The sequence below is a fragment of the Narcine bancroftii genome, chromosome 2 (genome assembly GCF_036971445.1).
Source record: "Narcine bancroftii isolate sNarBan1 chromosome 2, sNarBan1.hap1, whole genome shotgun sequence".
Lineage (NCBI taxonomy): Eukaryota > Metazoa > Chordata > Chondrichthyes > Torpediniformes > Narcinidae > Narcine > Narcine bancroftii.
In genome coordinates this window covers 288,825,899-288,845,025 of record NC_091470.1, presented here as the reverse complement: position 1 = coordinate 288,845,025, position 19,127 = coordinate 288,825,899, and the positions used below count along the sequence as shown (strand labels likewise).

The window sequence follows — 19,127 nt, the reverse complement described above, 5'->3', positions numbered from 1 at the left end:
AAATTGCTTTTACTCTGTACTCACTAGTCTCTGTAACCCTGCACTCGGTATTATCTTTTTAATTGCTTTGCCTGATGATATTACTAGCCAGACTGCTCACAAATTCTCACTGCAACTTGATATATTTCAGAATCAGTATACATTGTCATGAACACGTCATGAAATTCGGTGTTTAATGGCAGCGTCATAGTAAAAACATACGACATTACTATAAAAAATAAAATAATAATAATAGTGAACAAAAAGTAAGGCAGTGCCTTTGGTTCATTGATTACTCAGGAATCTGATGGCAGCGGGGAAGAAGCTGTCCTGCTGCTGAGTGCTCATCTTTAGGCTCTTGTACCTTTTCCCCGATGGTAGCTGAGTGAAGAAGGCATGGCCTGGGTGGTGGGGGTCTTTGAGGAGAGAGGCTGCTTTTTCAAGACACTGCCTCACGTAGATGTCCTCGATGGAGTGAAGTCTGCTGCCTGTGATGTTGCAGGCCAAGTTAACAATCTTTGGGAGTTTATTTTTGTCCTGAGAGTTGGCGTCTTCATAACAGGCAGTGATGCAACCAGCCAGAATGCTCTCCACAGTACACCAGTAGAAGTTTATGAGACCAGATCAAATAGTTTTTCCTTCATTGGGTCTACAATTAGTGTTGATGGAATCAATCTAGCAGCAAATTGTGACAATTTCTGTAATTTAATAGTTTAATCATTTATAAGATAGCAGTTGACAGGACATTTGCTTAATTTGCAGGAAGACAATCTATTGACATTTATTGTCTCTCCAAAATTAACCCTGTCAAGGTGGCAGTGAAAGAAACATGATAGGCTGCAGACGCTGCGATTGTAGTAAAAATACTGAAATGCCGGAGGAACTCAGTGGTCTATCCAGCATCTACAGGAGACAAAGATATATTGCCGACGTTTCAGGCCTGAGCCCTTCTTCAAGGAAAAATCAGAAAAGGCAGAAGGAGGATATATCAGAAAGACTCAGAATTCAATCAATGGGGGAGGAAACCAGACCAACAAAACGTGTTAATTGGATGTGAGAAGAGACTAGGTAGAAAGATGGCAGTGAGCCACCTTTCTCAAAGTCTGCAGTCTTCCTGGTGAATATCCTTCTACTAGACTGCTGTGGAGAGAGTTTCACATTTTGGACCATTATATTTCCAAGACAGCACAGTGTATATCGTTGAAGGAAACCTGAAGATGCTGATACTCCCAGTTTTTAAAGATGTTATCCATCCATCAGGTTGCTGTGAGTGTCGTCTGGAGTAAGGACAAGGCATTTTATAAACTGCATGTGCTGGGTAGTGGAATGAAAGAAAACCTTCAATGATCATGGAATGCTAATTAAAGCAGTGTATTGTCTTGGATGGTGGTAAGCTTTGAGGCTTGTTGGAACTGTGCTCAGCACCAGACATTTACTTTTCAGATGGTAAATCATTTATGGTTTTTAAACTGCTGTTACGATAATTTCCCATTGATAATTTTCACACAGGAAGGACGTTTACACTAAAACACCCAAGTTGCGGTGATTTTGAAAGCTGGACGTCGGTCGAAATCGATCGTGATGTACACCCTGTGAGCGACGTACAGCGTCACAGTGTCGACATCGTCCTATCCATTTAGCCCACTGTTGCGGGCCGCCTGCAGTCTAGTTTAGACTGCAGGCAGTCCGCAAATGTGTCTAGGGCTGCCACTGGAAATATTTCTGAGTCGTGAAAATTTCCCATTATGCAGCGGCTGTGTAAAGTCATATATTGCAGATACAAGTGAAAAAACACACAGATGCTGGAGAAACTCAGCTGGTCAAACAGTGCCTTTATGTAGTAGCAAAGGTTACCAACGTTTCTGGGTTGAGCCCTGTTTGGTACCTACTCTTGATGCCAAATGAAATGATTTCTTAGGATGCTGATAACAATAATACATTCAAAATCATTACTGATTAATTTGGCTTTTGCTTTATGTGTTCCACTTTTAGTCAATTACCAGTTATGTTCAATTTATTGCTTTGGAAATTCATTGACCATTTTGATGGAGACATTTCTGGATGTCCAAATTTTGTTTGTTTGTTACATAACAATAATACGCAATACAAGAATGCTTCAGGAAGTCAAACCAATGAATACATCTAACATATTTGCACATATCTGCAAGAAACATCACTGGTTGAAGCCATTAATAAAACACGAAAAGCTGTACTATATGTGATAGCACATGGGGTAGATTCTGAACCTTAACTGTTCAGTGCAAAGTTTGGCATCTACTGTAACTCAGGGGAAACAATCACTAGACTAACTCAGCTACCAATACTCTGTCACACTTAATAAAAAAAATGAAGAGAAACTATAAAACAAATTTAACTATCAAATATCTTCCAAAAGCATTCACAATGTAAAACATGCAAGTGAAATGTTAATATATCCAACTTCAAAAATCAAAGGGCAATTTCACTCATCACCTGCAAGCTCAATTTGAATAATTTATGAGCTTCTTCATTCATAGTCACAGCCGGTGAATGGTTCCAACATCAATGAAGTTATGTTGATATATGCAGATTGAAATGCATATGTACATTATTAACTAGTGAGGCAAGATACCCAACACAGTAGATATAATTTAACAGAATTATTTCCACAAGTTATCCACTGACTTACTATGTGCAAATATATGTATGTGGCAACCCAATGACCAGCAAGTGAACCGGGTCCCAAAATGGCAGGGGTGGTGTGGAAAACACAGGAAATTGACCTGCATCCACAGGTTTTTATTTGAGCTTATGACATCATTGATGATGTTACTTTCTGTCCATGTGAAAGAAGCAGTGATGTATATAAGACCTGCATCCAAGCCTGGAGGTGTCAGTCTTGCACTAGACTCATCAAACTTGACAACGAGTACAAGATTCCACACCGACGTCTATAGTAACTCGGTATAGAATAGTTCAATACATGTACATATTAAATCATCTGTGTTTTGCAAGAGAGTTGATAAATACATTGTGCTAGCACAGAATTCTCTGTAGTATCTGCTGCCCATTGTCCAACAACTGCATTGTTCATTGAACCCTGTTGACCATGTGATGGACTGTAATTATATCTGATGCTGACAAGTAATGAAACATCAATAGCAGATTTGAAACCAATAATGGCACCTCAATTGCATGTTGGAGGTGCAACTAGAGCTGGGACCAGGAACATCAGGGATCATGAATATGGGGAGGTTTACAGCCAAAGTAAGGTTCAGTATTTTAACAAACAAGCTGAAATTTGCATGGGACATTACATCTCTACGGTGTTTGACCACCAAGGTTCTGTGGTCAATCCCTCCATGGACACAATAACGTTAGTGTAACTGTCAGAAACTTTAGTGGTATCTGCATTTTCTTTTTGTTTTCCATGCAAGTTCACATCCCGCCCACTCACAAATTATGAGAGCTTAATGTAATCCAATTATATAGGCTCAAATCTAGCTGCTTGACAACCAGCAGTTCCAAGTATTAAGAGCTCAATTTATTTAGGACCTCCCCGCATGCTTTGCCAAATGCAGAACCCAAAACAGCTTGCAGTTAGATGCTTGCACTCCTGATTTTTCTCTTAATGCTGTTCTCACTGGGGCTGGTGAGCAAGGCTGGGTTCACTTTGCATTTAACCCCTCAGTATTACCTTGGGACGAGCTGGCACACAGATAGTGAGCCAATCATTTGAATGGAGATGCCAGCCCTGTGGAAGAATAAGGTCCAGGTAAAAGTTTGAATTGTTTTCTTTATTCCCTTGCTGTTAATTATAATTTTAGCATTTTAGGGGTTCCTTCATATAAATTTGATGTTTTTAAACTATTTTTTACAACATAAATATGTTGGAACTTTTTTTTTAAATGTGTCACCCAGAAGTTGGTGCAAATCATGAGGACACAATGGTTTGGGACTGATATAAACATACATTATTAGCTATTAATCAGAAAATATAAATTAGGAATTAATGAGCTGTGTTCAGGTTGGCAGGTTGCAATTAATGGAGGAGAAAGAACAGTGCACATGGCCTCGGAACTTGTATCATTGGCTTGACTAAGCAGACATGTAACATATCAAACGAATCAAACATATCTATTAGATAAGACTCTAGTGGGCAAAGGAGTTGAGGGTTATGGGGATAAGGCTGGAATGGGGTACTGATGGTAGTGATCAGCCATGATCTGTAAAATGGCGGTGCTGGCTTGACAGGCCGAAGGGCCTACTCCAGCTCCTATTGTCTATTGTCTATTGTGTCTAACACACAGCAGCTGGATGAAAGGTAAACAATGAGGAGAACACGAGTTAGCTGCAAAGAGACAACTTAAGCAATTGGGTAACTGAATTATTACTTCAGAAAAAAGCAGACTTAAGAGAAAACCATTAAATCCACAACATCTTTAGATAGTCAGAGGGATTGAGGTATACTGATATCCTGATAAGTAAATCAAGAAAGCAGATATGCAGATAGAGTAAATAATTAGGAAGCCAAATGACTGATTAGCCTTTATTGTCACTGGAGTGGAAGGAGATGATTTCTTTCTATATTTATATAGGACTGAGTGGCTATATTTGAAGAATTGCACAGTTCTGATTTCTTCACTTAAGAGCAAAGCAGATCAAGTACAGTAAGTTCATTTGACTGATTCCTAATGTGAGAGGTTCATGATGCAGGAAAAGTCGAGTAGATTATAAAAATGGGAGGTTGTGTTGAAGCAAAAATTCTTCGGAGATCTGACAAGAAAGATGCGAAGGATCATTTCCCTGATGGAGAAATAGCACTGTGATGTTGAGTTCGAATGAGGGTTTGGACATTTTCCTCAGACAAAAAGAGTCATTTCTCAATGCAGTTTATCAATTAATAAGTAAATTCAAAGCTGTGATTGATAAGTTTTATGCTCTGAAAAGATCACTGACCAGTTAAAATTCCAGTCAAACGTGTTGCTGGTATGCAGATGCAAAATAATTAGTCAATGGAAGACTAATACAGATCAGAAAGTCAAGGATGACTAATTTATATTTTAGACAGCCTGTGTATAGTGCTCATGTGATCCAACACAGGTAGAATTAACGATGCCGTTGTTTCTGTGCTCCTTTCAAGTTTAGTCTGGGCCACTTCATTATTGGAGAGATTGTGGGAGGAGATGTACATGGTAGAAACATCAGCAACTAGTTAAACTCTTGTCTTTTTGCCAACAAGTACAGTGTTGGTAGCCTTGAAAAATTTCAAATATTAGACTCTAAACAATTCTTATAATTTTTATACGCATTAGATGCAAGACCAACCATAGGGATATTTGCCCACTGAATTACTGTCTTACCAAAGATTTGGGTTGAGAAAAAGTGATTTAATACAACACAAGACATCAGACCCAATAATTAAATTTTAAACAACTATTTCTACAATTTTCCTATTAGATTGAGTTTGAGAGCAAACAATGCAGAAAATCTTATTTAATAATTTATTAAATTTCTTTCTCACATCAATTGAAGCATGTTACACTTAAGTTTGCGTAACTGGAAGTTATACCAAGTCCTCTATAAAACACGACGACTTAGGATCGATCCATCACTGAACGTGAAGAGTGTAGAAAATTATTCATTAAATGGTCTGTGTTGTACCTTTCATCCGGAATCCCAAAAAAAAGACACTTTTTCATTAGATGACATCTACTCGTTGACGATGGAGTTTGGCGCCAAACATGACCCCACACGACCCTTGCTCAACTCCCCTGTATCCCATCACGTTCTGCATCGCTAATTAGTGGTATCAATATTTTAAGTACCCTATCCATTAAGCATGACCCTCGCTCAATTCACATTTGAATATCCCGTGTTGTTCCACTACTTCATAAGTGCCTCTGAATCGTCAGTATACTGATGCCCATCCAGCGTCGCGGCGCTTTCAGTTGGCCCAATGGCAGCTCAATGGCCGTTGTTGCTACCCACAATTCCCCTTGCAGCAGAAACCACTGTACCAGTGCAAGGGAACTCAGAAGGGGGCCATTCCCATGGCGCTGATACAGCGGTGGGGGTAGGAGAGAGACGGCAGCATGACTCAGACGAGGGGGGGAGGAGGAGGAGGAGAGACAGCCATGTGACACAGGTAGGTGGGCTTAAAGGGACTGAAATCAAAATGATTCCAAAATCCAGAAGATTCTGAAAAATAGCAGGTATCTGATCCCAACGATCCCAGATAAAAGGTTAGGCACTGGTACCAAAATTCCCTTAAATACCAATAGAAAGAGTCCGACATTGATTCCACTCCTCAACCAGCTACTTCACTTGCCAACACTGATAGTCAGACAGGAGCGTACGGACTGTAGTCTTCCAATGTGGAAGTCAAGGATCCAGTTGCAGAGGAGAGTGCAGAGGCCCAGGATTTGGAGCTCCTTGACCAGCACTGAGGGAATAATGGTATTTCAAGCTGAGCTGTAATCTATGACGAGCAGCCGTATGTACGAGTTTCTGTTTTCAAGGTGTTCCAGAGCTGAGTGGAGAGTCACTAATAATGCATTTGCTGTGGAACAATGGTGATGATAGGCGAATTACAGAGGGTTAGACCTTTGCTTAGGTACGTGTTCATTCTGGCCATGACATACCTCCCAAAGCATTTCATCACAGTAGATGTTAGTGTTACTGCGCGATAGACGTTGAGGCAGCTCTCACTGCTCTTGGACACCAGTTTGATTGATACCCTTTTGAAGCAAATGGGAACCTCCGACTGCAGCAGTAGGAGATGGAAAATGTCCGTGAACACTCTGGCTAGTTGGTTGGTTGGCCCAGATTTTCAGTACCTTGTCAGGTACATCATCATGGCCTGACACCTTGTGAGGGTTTACCCTCATGAATGATGTTCTGACATCAGCCTCAGGGGCAGATATCACAGGGTCCTCAACCTTTGCAGGGATTCTTGTAGTTCTGTTGTTTGAAAGGATCTAAAAATAATCCAGTAAATTATATATCAGTGAGTCTGATGTCAGTAGTGGGTAAGTTATTGCAAGGTCTTTAAAAAATTGGAAATACAAGTATTTGGATAGCCAGGGACTGATTACAGATAGTCAACGTCTTTGTGTGTGGAAGGTCGTGTTTAACCAGTTTTGCAGTTTTTCAAGGCGGTTACCAGAAAAGGTGATGAAGGAAAAGCCCTGGATGTTGTCTACATGGACTTTAGTAACACCTTTGACACCTCTGTGATGTTGTCAGGAAGGTTCAGTAGCTCGATGTTCCTGGTGAGTTAGTAAGTTGGATAAGACATTAGCTCCACGAGAGAGCAGGAGAGTGGTTGTAGATGATTGCCTCTCTGACTGGAGGCTTGTGACTAATAGTGTGCCTCAAGGATTGGTGCTGGGTCCACAGTTATTTGTCATCCATACTCAAGATCTGGATGATAATGTGTTAAATTAGATCAGGAAAGTTTGGAGGTGTCATTGACAGGGAGGAAGGCTTTCAAAACTTGAAGAAGAATCTGGAGCAGCTGGAAAAATGGGCTGCAAAATGACAGATAGAATTTAATGCAGATAAATATGAGGGGTTGTACTTTGGAAGGAGAAAACAAAATATGACATACAATGTAAATGATATGTCAGTAGAACAGAGGGATCTGGGAATACAAATGCATAATTCCCTAAAGGTGGTGTCACAGGTAGAGAGCTTTTGGCATATTAGCCTTCATAAATACGTATTGATTACTGGGGTTGGGATGTTATGGTAAAGCTGAATAAAACATTGATGAGGCCAAATTTGGAGTATTATGTGCAGTTATGGTTACGTAACTACAAGAAAGACATCAATAACATTGAAAGAATGCGAAGGAGAATTACAAGAATGTTGCCAGAACTTGACGTCCTGAGTTACAGGGAAAGGTTAAACAGGTTAGGACTTTATCCCCTGGAGCACAGAACAATGAGGAGAGATTTAATAGAGGTATACAAATTTATAATGGGTATAGATACAGAGTAAATACAAGTCAGCTTTTTACACTCCGGTTAGTTGAAATAAAACTAGAGGTCATGGGTCAAGGATGAAAGGGGGAAAGTTAAAGGGATCATGCAGAAAGTGGTCGGGTTGTGGAATGAGCCCTTAGTTGAATTGGTAAATTCAGGTTAAAATTTGACAAAAAAAAAAATTTGGACAGGCAGAATAAATGGTCCGGAGGTGTATGGATATGGAGCAATAAGGTTCAAGGGCAGATCAGTGGGACTAGGCAGAAAAATAGTTCAGCATAGACTAGAAGGGTTGAAGGGCCTGCTTTTGTGCTGTAGTGTCCGGTAGTTCTATGTGATGAATTCATTCTGTCCCAGCTCAGTTTCCCTATTCTCGGTGAGGCAAAAAAGACTGAGGAGATATTTCACTGACTTTCTATATGACAAGCTATTTCTCAATTCTACAGTGCACACACAAAAATGGAAAAAATGTATCGCAATTTGATCATTTTTATCTATTGCACCTACTAAAACCCACACACAGCTATATAGCATTTTAACTTCCACTTGAAGCTCAGAACTTCAAAGAAGCAAGCTCCTCAAAGGTGAAAGAATACCAGTTCAGTCGTATTTTTGACAGTCACTCTATCAAAGAAATTACATTAGCAGATACAATTCTTTTTACCCTTTTAGAGAAAAAATTTCCCCAGCATGGGCAAAATACCAACATCTTGAAATCAGATCCAATAGTTTTCCTTTGACTACTATTTCTGAGTCCACCAGCATGTGTGCAAGTCAATTAATGAAACACTGTTTTCTTGTGTATGCTTCTTTAATTTTCTCAAGGTACAGTGAAACCTCATTAGTGCGTGATTCGTTAATCCGCGGAATCGCTTATTGATTTTAGTATGCCAGGCTAACAGCCAAAAACTGAAAAATGGACTCATGACTGATTTACAAGATGTGTATGTTAATATGTGGAGTTTAAAGGTCTTAATGTAGGGTTTGAGTCACAGTATTCTGTTTTCCTGCTTCCTGAATCATGACATTTATGCATCTGTTCCGCAACTCGGCTGTAACGTGGTATGAAATTTTGGACCCCAACTATTGCGTTCTAACGAAGTTTTACTGTATTTTTTGCTTTTATAATCTTAATTCGATCTTCATTCTCTTTCTTTCACTTCATCTGGTTTCATTTTAATCCATATGGTAATATTACCTGGATATCTCTAAAACTACTTAAAAAAGCATAATTTAAGACAGGCAAACGGAGTACACTTGCAGGAGGGGATGCTCTAATTGCCAATTTCACTTTGCCCCAAGGTGAAGTAATAGTCACAAGATCACAAGATAAAGGAATAGAAGCAGGCCACTAGGCCCATCAAGTCTGTTCGGTTACTCTACACTAAGCTGAACTATGCTCACACCTCGTTCCAATTTTCAGCCTTTTCCCCATATCCCTTCATACCCTTATTAATTAGATAGATCAATTTCCTGTTTAAATTCTCCCAATGATCTGACCTCCACCTCTGTATATGGCAGTGAGTTCCGCAGATCCACGACTCTCTGACTAAAGAAGTTCTTCCTCATCTTTGTTTTTTAAATGGATAACTAATTTTAAGACTGTGACCCCTTGTTCTTGATTCACCCACCAAGGGAAACATCTTATCTACATCCAAAATCATTCAAAATTCGAAATGCCTCTGAGATCCCCTCATTCTTCTATACTCCAATGAATACAATCCAAGAGCTGCCAAACATTCCTCAGACATTACCCCTTGCATTGCAGGAATCATCCTAGTAAATCTCCTCTGCACCCTCTCCAACATCATCACATCCTTTCTAAGATAGAAGACCCAAAACTGCACACAGTACTCCAAATGAGGTCTAACCAGAGCCTCATCAACACCTCTTTTCTCTTATACACTCTTCTACACTACAGCCAAGAATAAATAAAACTCATCCACTGAGCGCAGCTGTTGAGATGGTGTTAAGAAAGAATATCAACAGAGTCAGAAATTCATAATATTTAAGTTACCAGGGTGCAAACTCAATGTAATGATTTAGCCTGGTGACTTTAAGGATTATAATGAAGATTCTTCACATAGGAATTCAAGTCACATGTATTGACTCATGCTGAAAAAATGGCTACTGTACAATAAGTACGTTCAAGGTCAGACTTTGCCAAGAAAATGTTCATTTTGACTTATCCCAACCAGAACTTAAAAAATTTTAATTTTAGATTTTTAAAAAATCAACCTAATCACTGTCATTTGGAATGAAGCAATGTAATGAAAACCTAACTTCCATTGTTTGGAGTACTCCATACAACCCAGCCACTGCCTGAATGAAGTAAACCAAACCACATACTGAAGGAGACAAGTAATAGCATATCCTATTAAGCCATTGGCCCATCGAGTTTTCTGCCATTTAAATCATGGCTCATGTATTTTTTTTCTTTAAACCCCATTCTTCCGTCTTCTCCCCATAACCATTGACACCCTTACAAATCAAGAACCCATCAACTCTTCTCTAAATATACCCAACGACGACCTCCACTGCCATCTGTGGCTACGAATTCCACAGATTCACTACCCTTTGGCAGAATAAATTTCTCCTCATCTCTGTTCAAAAGTGATATCCTTAAATTTGGAGGCTGTGTCCTCTAGTCCTAGACTCTCCCACTATTGGAAACATTTTCTCCCCGTCCACTCTACCCCACCCTTTTAATATACAGAATGTTACAATGAGGTCTCCCTTGTCTTCTAAACTCCAATGAGTATAGGCTCAGAGTCAAACACTGGTCATATGTTTATCCTTTCATCTTTGGGTTCATTTGCAGTAACCTCTTCTGAATCCCTGCCAATGCCAGCACAACCTTCCTTAGATATGAGGCGCAAAATGCTCACAATGCTCCAAATGTGGTCTGACCAATGCCTTGTAAGGTCTCAGCATTACTTCTATGCTTTTATATTCTGGCTCTCTCGAAATGAATGCTAATATTGCAACTGCCTTCCTGACTACCAACTCATTCAGTGTGTTTTTAATTCAGTCTCCCAAAGTCCCTTTGGACCTCTGCTTTCTAAATTCTCTCCCATTTAGAAATTAGTCTACTTACTTATTCCTTTTATCAAGAAACATAACCATAGATGTCATCTACCACTTTACCCATTCTCCCAATCTATCAAGTCCCTCTGCAGACTCCCTGCATTGTCAACACTACCCATCCCTGAGAGGCACTACAGAGAAGAAAAACCTCGAAAGGGTGTGAGAGTAGCAACCCAAGTCTCAACGTGGACAAAATGAAATGGATAATCATTAATAGCCACAAAACCATCAAATCCATCATCTTAATTATTTACATACATCGTGAAAAGTTTTGGACCCAACACAAACCCCTGCAGAACACCACAGCCAGCCAGAAAAGGCCCCCTTTATTTACACTCTTTGCCTTCTACCTGACAGCTAATCTTCTATGCATGTTAATACCTTTCCCATAATACCATGGGCTCCCATTTTGTTCAGCAGCCGTGACAATGGCCTTCTAAAAATTGAAGTAAAATAAAACATCCAACTCTCGTTTGTCTGTCCTGCCCAAGGGAAACAATGGTGGCTTCAGTCTATTTTGTGTGCTTTCAAGTACCCCAAAAATCACATCCTTAATAACAGTCTCAAGAATCTTGCCAACCAGTTAGTTAATCAGCCTATAATTTCCCGGCTTTTACTTCTCTCCCCTGCAAAGAGTGAGCCAACATTTGTAATTATCCAGTCCTTTTGAACCATTCCCAACTTGAGCAATTCCAGAAGGATCATTATTAATGCATTCACATCAGTGACCTCTTTCAGAATGCTGAGGTGTAGCCCATCCAGTTTAGGGGGCTCATCCATCTCAGCTTCCCAAGCATCTTCAATTCAAGTTTATTGCCATCTGATTGTACAAGTACAACCTGACGAAACAGCATTCTTTGGCCCTGGGTGCAAAACTTGCAGACACAACCAGTCATTATACACATACAGACAAACAATACATATGCAGGACATGTATTCATAGATACAAATACATAAATAAATGCCATTTTGCAATTATGAGAGTCTTGGATGGTTAATGTGAGCAGTTCCTTTGGTCATTCAGCATTCTCACTGTGGGAAGAAGCTGTTCCTCAGCCTGGGTGGTGCTGGCTCTGATCCTCCAGTATCTCTTCCCCGATGGGAGCATCTGAAAGATGCTGCGTGCAGGGTGGAAGGGGTCCTCAATTATTTTTTTTTGTGCTCTCTTCAGACAACGATCTCAGTATGTTTCAAACCCCATGTAACGAACAGCAATAGACAATCAACCAGACAGTGTTTAATTTTAAAACACTAATTTCATTTCTTACTCTTAAACTATAGTCTTTAACTTTTAAATCATCTTTAACACTAAATCTATCCCCAACTGTGTGTGTGTGAGAGAGAGAGAGATACTCAAACCATTACAGTTCAGGCCAGAATCTAGAAAGTTACTTCAAAGTTCAGTCTTTCAAATTCAGTGTTGGAGAGTAGGGCTTTGAAATTTGATGCCCAGAATTAATGTTGAACTGATGGGAAGACTGGAATTCTGGCTGCTACAGACTCAGGAATTCTTGTGTTGCCTTTGAAGAAATGTCCATCCACACAAGCTGTGGTCATAGCACTCCTGATCCCTTTGTAGGCAAGACTCGAACTGGGCTGCCTCCACAAAGCTTCCAAGACCCTGGCACCGGACTCCCAAGTGACCTTCACTGTTAGTCACACTCAAAATGAAGCACTTTGCTTCCCAAAAGACCCTCCTGGCACAGGTGAATCCACCGAAAAGGCCCAGTCATTCATAGAACATGCTTTACTCTGAATTCCACACAATGGCTGGCCACAAGAGCTGCTTCAAACTGCTGTTTTCTTTCCAGCCATCAGAATGATTCTCCCTTGCAAAAACACAATGTCTTTGCAAATGTATTGAATCTGGAACAGACTGTGACAAGCCTTCCCTCAGTTCTTCCATTGTATCAAATTGTCGCTGGGCTGTGACTTGTGTTACGATGTTGCTTGCATGAAATGTTCAATGTTAACTTTGTCCATTCAGTTCCTCCTGTCTATACTATCCTTTACAATGATAATCCCATTTTACTAAAACGGGAGCTCATAATAGGTAGATCACATCGATTGGGTGGGGGGAGGGGGGGAAGAGGTGTGGTGGACAGAGACACCAGTGATCCTCTCTCACGTTCCTGCAAATTGACCTCTGATCCATTTCTTTGCAGCAACTGTACCACAATGATGCAGCCAGCCAGGGCACTCTTGATAGAGTTCATTCAAAGGTTGACATAATGGTGGTCGGTAGCCTTGTCCCCTTCAGTCTTCTCAGGAAGTGCAGTCACTGTTGTGCCTTCCTGACAGGTGAGATGACGAGTGTGTACAATCGGACACTAGTTAAATGAACTCCAAGGAATTTGGTGCTCTCCACTCTCTCTGCTACAGAGTTGTTGATGTGTAGTGGAGGGTGGCCATTACTGGTCATCAGGTTGCACCATTTCAAGAGATTTTTCACCTCTTCTCTGTAGTGCCATTCAGTTGTTGCTGAAGAGGCCGACTACTGTTGCAAAATTGACACAAATGGAGCTGGATCTGGCGATGCAGTCGTGGGTCAGCAGTGGAAACAGGATCGGGCTGAGCACACATTCTAGAGGTGCGCCAGTGCTTAGTGTTACAGTGCTCAACAGTCTGACCTGGGCAGACTGTGGGCTTTCCCTTAGAAGTCCAGTATCCAGTTACAGAGAGGATTGTTGAGTTCCAGTGAGGACCACTTCCCCAATAGACTCTGGGGAACAATCATATTAAACGGTGAGCTGAAGAACAGCCTGGCATACGAGGTGTTGTTCTTCAGGTGGGTTAGGACGGAGTGAACAGACAAGGCATTATTTGTGGAATGGTTTCTTCCTTGTGATTTGAAATGGTTCCATCGTCTCTGGGAGGTGTGCTTTGATGTGTCCCATTACCAGGCACTCAAAGCATTTCATAATGGTGATCAATGCCACAGAGTGGTAGTCATTGAGACCTTCTCCTTAGTACCAACTCACTTCTGCACCCTGACTTGCTCAAATTTCTGGCACGACACTGGTATTTTCCTTTTGCTTTTATGGTGTCATTGATTTCTCTTGTCAGCTACATCTGCTCCACTCTCCCTTTTGAATGCTTCTTCTTTGGGATGAAATTATCCCATCTTTCAAATTATTCCCTCAAACTCCTGCCATTGATGCTCCATTGGCTTCCCTGATAGGGTTCCTATCCAATTGGCCAACTCCTCTCTCTTGCCTCTGTAGTTAATCTTTACTGAACTATAATACTGATAAATTCAATTTACCTTCTCCCTCAAACTGGAGAGTAAATTCTACCACATCATGATCATGGCCCCTTATTGCTTCTTTTATTTAAGTTCCTTAATCAAATTACCTTCATTGCACAGCATCAAAACCAGTGCCTTTTACCAAGCGGGCTCAACCACAAGCTGCCCTAAAAAGTCTCCTCGAAGGCATTGCATAAAATTTCTTTCCTTGAAATCCAGCTCCAACCTGATTTTCCCAGTCTACCTGCATATTGAAAACCCCAATTGCCTTTTTTCCCCCACTTCCCTCCTCTAATTCCTGTTGTAATTTTCAACCTACTTCCTGGCTGCTATTTTTAAGATGATGTCCAGGATGTAAGGTTCAATACATAATATAGTAGCTGAAAAGGTACAATACGGTAGATGGAAAGATTGCCCTGCAACCTTTGGAATGTCTATTCAGACTGATCCTTCAACAGTCAGTAACAATTAAGCAGCTAAAAATTCCAATGGATTATTTGAAATGCTAAAAAAATGTTCCCATGAAAATAGCTAATGCCTGTCCCGCATCGGACTTGTCAGCCACAAACGAGCCTGCAGCAGACATGGACTTTTACCCCCTCCATAAATCTTCGTCCGCGAAGCCAAGCCAAAGAAAGATTGTAAAACACAATGCTACAACCAGTTTCAGAGTGCACATTTAAAAATGGACTCTCAACAAGTTATGAAATAGAAAATGAAAACTGACGTAAATTTGTATCAGATTTGCTCATCTTAATTCCTATATAGCAGAATATAGAGCAATTGCTCCACAAAAAGACAAAGGAGGAAAAACCCAACATCAATCAACCAATTTTCCCTTGCAACCGCCGCAACCGTGTCCGTCTGTCCCGCATCGGACTTGTCAGCCACAAACGAGCCTGCAGCTGACGTGGACATTGCCCCTCCTTTAATCTTCGTCCGCGAAGCCAAGCCAAAGAAGAAGAACAGATGCCATCTTTCAAGAGAAATATTAAACCAAAACTCTTTATGTTCTTTCAGGTGGATTCAAAATATACCATGGAGTAACACGAAAAGCAGGCTTCAACTTTTCATAACTCTAAAATATATCCAAGTCACTCGTCTGAAATTCTGCCTCACATCTGCCAACATTAAAATCCAAAGTCTGTCCACTTTAGGTTGCTCCAAAGGTCTAAAATGTTCTACAATTAACACACCTTCTTTCTTCCTATCTTATGACTGTATTTATGTAGAATTTGGGTACTACCATATTTTTACGCATATAACACGGACATTATATGTGTATTTTACAAACCAGGCACCCTGCACATTATATGTATGTGCGTGCTATTCCAGAATATTTTACATGTTGAAAGAACATGCAACTGAGGGAAAGATGTGCCAGCATTTATAGCGAGAATGTTATAGCAAGCATTGGAATGTAATGGTGGCAATGAATAAAAGCACACAATTTTTAGAGGGTGTAGGAAATTTTGGTCTTGGGAATATCTCTTTCTCTTGAATGCCATGGTATTCCTATAAACAGGACATTCTGGCTAGGGCACTGCACCTTATTAATGTTAATTGCCCAAACCATCCCTGAGGGAGGAGATTAATGTATCAAATGCCTCTGATTTGAAACGTTAGAATTAAAATCCTCAACTCTGAGGCCTGCTTTCAATCTCTATTTAATTGATTCCTCTCCCAAGCTTGTTAATGTGTTGCAGCAGAATATTATCTATATAATGTGTGATTTACACTCCTAGGGGAAGTTGACTAGGTGTTAATTGCGGGAGATTAGCTGCGACAGATACTGGTGTGTGCTTTGTTTCATGTCCATTTAAATGCAAATTGATTTGTCAGTCGGTATTTGGAATACTGCACCTGTGCTGAATATGTGTGTGCACATTATACCGAAAATATTTGACATAATTTATTGTTTTTCTGCGTGTTACATATGCGTGCGCATTATATGCGTGAAAATACGCTAATTCTGCAAGCAAAAGTGTCCTATTTCCACATACCTTGGGTCTACTCCAAAAACACCCCTAGGGCATTTCGGTTGCAATACGATTGACAATCTTCAGACATTATTCTTTTCACTCTGCCAAAAACAAATGTAACAATATTCATCAGAATTATACATTGATAATCCAAACCTTGACATACAATAAGCAAACTACAACCGTTTTAGATATTATACTTGCAACTTATTTTAACCACATTGCATAAGTGTGGGCACCACAGTTAGCACAACACTATTTCTGTGCTATTCTGTTGCCGTCTGTAAAGAGTTTGTGCATCCTCACTGTGTTTGCGTGTGTTTCCTCCGGGTTCCACCCACCCTTCAAAAATGATATGGGGTTGTTGGTCAATTGCTGGGCATATGCTCATGGGCTGGAAGGACCTGTCACCGTGCTGTATGTCTAAATTATACCATTTAAGAATTTGTTTAATCAAAGTATTTGCATTAATTTGAGGAAGAACTGTTTGCATAAACATGCCATGGCAAATTTTTCCTTCAGTTGGTGGGACCACTGTGGATTTTGCTCTACTTCTGATATTCATTTCCATTATGATGTTCCATATTTAGCACTGGTAACAGAGAAGGAATTTCAGTCCTACTTACTGTCTCAGGCATGGAACACCAAATATGGATGAGGCTCAGAATATTTAAGTGATAGCCCAAAAGTCTAATCGCATACGTACACAGGTGAATCTACACTGCAACATATCTTCCCGAAGATGTGGATCCTAAAATTGCTTATAATATTCAACCCATGGTTTGCAGGTGCTCTTAACTTACAATGGGGTAACATTCCACCAAATCCATTTTAAGTAAAAAAAAAGTCAAAAAATACCACACCTACCATTTTTTATAATTAAATTTTGAATACCTTTATTCCACACTGATAAGACTATTAATGCACACAGCTGAAAGCACACTGGGCATGAAAAATGTTTGAAGCTTCGAACTAAAATTAATTGCTGGATGGTGAGGATGCAAAAGCGATAGGGTCATCAATTTCACTCTATTCTGAGGTGTTCGAGAACAGTTCGTAGAATGCACTGCAGAGACTTCAAGTGTGGTTGAGGCAGCATCGCGAGAGAGTATGCCGCGTGCAAGGATGGGAACAGATCAGAATTCAAAACGGAAAATACGGATTCAAACCATCCTAACTTCAAAAAAATCATGTTGGACCATCGCAAGTTGGGGAGCACCTGTACTCAGAATCCCATGTGACAGCAGCACATCTTTGTATTTGCTTTGGTCATTTCAAAGTTATCAATTCTGGCCTTCATAGATGAAAAATTGTATTCAACCATAATTAAGGACATCGTTCTCCCAACACACTGGGCTAACTGGTCTTCATTCCCAATTTTCCCCCACCCCACTCTTCTTAAAGAGGAGCACAGCATATATAATTATCAAAAGTTCCTGAAATAAGAACACTTTCAAAGATTACAATATCTGCAATGTTCTTGCTTTAACTTTTTTTCCTTTAAAGCCCTGGAATGGAAATCATCTGGTTTCAGAATCACTCTTTGGCAGCATTATTTTCTACAATAATATTATTCTACGTGGGTTAATTTTTTTCTGTATGTGCCTATCCCAGACTTCATGTCAGTCTACTTGGGATGTTTTACTATCCTCTTTTTGTGCTAGAAATGCTGATGCAAAAGAATTGTCCACCATTTCTTTATTTTTTTTATATAATATTGCAATTTCTAGTTTTCTATCTGCCTTGGTGACTCCAACCATTTCCTTTTCCCAGATATAAGAAGTTTGATATTGCTAGCATTTTCTCTGTTTTCCACTTCACCGTTTGCCTCATGCAAGGTTTTATTGTTCCTGTTTTTTCCTCAGGTTATCATAATCAGTGTTAGTTTGCATGCTTTTTTTTTGCCTTTTAGGCCAATACTCACAGGCTCTTTGGAGCGAAAACTGTTATAGAAACAATTTTTTTCCCTGAGTGCCTTTCTCACCACTGATAGCAAATCTGCCCAGCCATAGCTGAATCTAGAATCTAATCTCATGTTTCTATCTTTCAAATATGACACTGAACTGAAATATCATTATCTGTCAAGCAGAGTATGTTCCACCCAAACTCTAATTCCTCCATTAAGAGTCACAGCCAATCTTGATCCAATTAATGTGGAGTCCTAATTTATTTAACTTCCAATGACCTCAAGTTTTGACAAATAGGCCAAGAAGATTTGATTAGTAAATCTGAGATACATTATCAAGTAATTTAGAAAGTGTTAAATGTGAAGAATTCAGAAAAGACATTAAGGAGCTCCCTACCTTGAGCAATTCCACAGGCATTTATGGTCTTCATAAATCTCCATGGCTCTCTTTTAAAGTGCATGCCAAAAAATATCCAAATTATATATATGCATAATCTTTTCAAGTTAAATTTTTAAGTCACTGTCGCATATTCATGAAGTATTGCCAAGAAAGTGTTTTTTTTAATGTACGCATGATCTGTCATTCCAGGCAGAGTTAACTACGCTAGCAAAAACTTCCTGGTCCATTTGGCACTTCTGGGCCTGTTTCCACATTATATGGCTGACATTTTTCCTGCATCAGAGTAGATCACATACCTAAAGATACTCAAGTTTACTAATTTATATTGGCCATGGAAGGTATGACCTGCAACCTGCGCCTTCCATTCGCAATAAAGTATGGAGTAAACATCACAACAATCAAAGAAATCCAAATTAAATGAAACATTAATGTTTTGATCTAGCTTATGCTGGACTCATTTCTCAGTGCTCGCCAATGTCCGTAGCATCACAGACAAAAATGACAGCATGTATCCATTGCGCAACTCTGTAGACAATATGGTAGCCACTTGAACATGAAT

The 19,127-nt window shown here is 39.9% G+C and overlaps 1 protein-coding gene across 6 annotated transcripts in view; it reads right to left on the bottom strand.

The window, feature by feature from the left end:
* Positions 1–19,127, bottom strand: part of ncoa2 (nuclear receptor coactivator 2) — a 363,375-nt gene that overhangs the window by 210,195 nt on the left and 134,053 nt on the right. For 5 of the 6 annotated variants that reach the window (XM_069921270.1, XM_069921269.1, XM_069921268.1 and 2 more), the window contains one exon: positions 16,284–16,363. The exons of the other annotated variant lie outside the window; for it this stretch is intronic. The gene's annotated coding sequence lies outside the window, so the exon portion shown is untranslated. The remainder of the gene's footprint in view (positions 1–16,283; positions 16,364–19,127) is intronic. 6 annotated transcript variants of the gene reach the window in all.